Source organism: Physeter macrocephalus, chromosome 9 (assembly GCF_002837175.3).
Source record: "Physeter macrocephalus isolate SW-GA chromosome 9, ASM283717v5, whole genome shotgun sequence".
Taxonomy (NCBI): domain Eukaryota; kingdom Metazoa; phylum Chordata; class Mammalia; order Artiodactyla; family Physeteridae; genus Physeter; species Physeter macrocephalus.
Window position 1 is genome coordinate 55,777,836 of NC_041222.1, and position 1,978 is coordinate 55,779,813.

The following is a 1,978-nucleotide window of genomic DNA, read 5'->3' on the forward strand; positions in this document are numbered from 1 at the left end:
TGGCTCATAGACATTGATATGTTTAGAGAGGACATTTCTGGGTGTTTATCTGAGAAATGGATGATAGACGCCTGGCTGCCAGGAGTTCTGTATGGAAGCCATGTTTTGTGTCTGTGTGCGTGTCTGTCTGTCTGTCTATCTGTGTTTATGCGCAAGTGCGGTAGTGGCAGTGATGGTAATGTTGACTGTACCGATCCCCATGTTTTCCACATGACAGTTATTTCTATTCTCTATCGTATGCTGTACGTTTCATTGTTTCCTGCTTCTTTGTAGTTTTAGTAGTTAGTTCCGTTCCCTCCAGATGTAACACTCTAGGCTCTAGGGCAGTGCTTTTCAAACTATCTGTGCAGGGTCAAATTTTGTGTTTTAAACTTCCAGTCTATCAGTGACCAATGCACTTAAAATGGATTACTAGAAAAGTGAGTACATGCATGGATGTTGTATCAATGTTAAATTGCTATAAAGATATTAAAAGAAACTTTAAAATTCTTTGTGAACCAGGCTATAGACCATACTTTGGGGAGCAATTCTGCAGGGCCTTGTTACTCCCAGTATGGTCCATAAACCAGAAACATTTTCATTGCTTGGGAGCGTGTTAGAAATGCAGAATCTCAGTCATCACCCCAGAATACTGAATCTGAATCTTCAGTTTAACCAGATCTCCAGGTGATTTATATGCACATTAAAGTTCTTAGGGAGTTTCTACTCTTTCATCTGTTTCTTGTCTTCCAGGAATGTGCTGCTATATCTTTACCTGGAAAGATTTTTTTTCAGAGCTTCAGACAGCTCGCATCTCCTCCTCGTTCAGATCACAGGTCAAATGTCACCTCTGTGGAGAAGGCTTCTCCGGATGCTCCAACAAAAGCAGTAGCCTCTTCCATTCCACATTACCCTGTATTATTTTCTTTAAAGTGTTTTTTCACTATCTAAAATGGTTGCTGTCCCCCTTCCTGTCTCCCATTCGCAGTTAGAATGTAAGTTCCACAAGAGCAGAGAGAGTGTCTGACTCATTTTCTGTCTTTCACCCCGTGATAGTACAGTGCCTGGGAGGAGCCCTGTCTACAAGGCTATGTACGTTACTTCTGCGGACGCATGACTTCTGTTCACCCCTAGCTCTTCCTGCCTCCTGCTTCTCTTTATTGCTTTCTCTCCTTGTCTCTCTGAATTTGTGATAGAAAACCCAACACAAACTGGCTTTTAAATAAAACGGATGCTGGTTTATGTAATAGAAAAGTCCAGAGGAAACCCAGTGATCAGGTGTAGTTCAGTTAGGGCTCCGAGCCTATTTCTCTCTGATTCTTTCAGCTCCACCCATCTCCATGTGTCAGCTTCATATTCAGGCTGGCATCTAGGTAGCCACGGCAGTCCCAGCTGTCACATCCATACAGAATGCTGTCCACAGGCCATCCAATGCACTTGCTCGCTTTTAAAAACTAAGTAAATTTCTGTCCCCCAAACCTCCGCAGCATGCCTTCAACACTCCTTAGATTGAATTAGATCACATGACTATTCACAATTCAAAATACTTATACACATATAGAGAGTGGTATAATTACAAACAATAAAATGTACAGATCTCAAGTGTGCACTTCAATCCATTTTGACAATTACATAGACACCAGAGAACCAAGATGTCAGATATTTCCAGATATTGCCTTGCGTCCTTTCTAGTTAATCAGATGAGTAACGGTGCCTTGCTGAGCCATACTGAAGTTGAAGGCAAAAGGAACAATCAGGAATACTGATCCTGTCTTTATTTAAAATGGTGATGTTTTATTCATCATTTACCTTGACTTTTATTTTTTTTAATATTGCATTAAAATCTGATTTACCTGGCTTTCCTGGTGGCGCAGTGGTTGAGAGTCCGACTGCCGATGCAGGGGACACGGGTTCGTGCCCCGGTCCGGGAAGATCCCACATGCCGCGGAGCGGCTGGGCCCGTGAGCCATGGCCGCTGAGCCTGTGCGTCCGGAGCCTG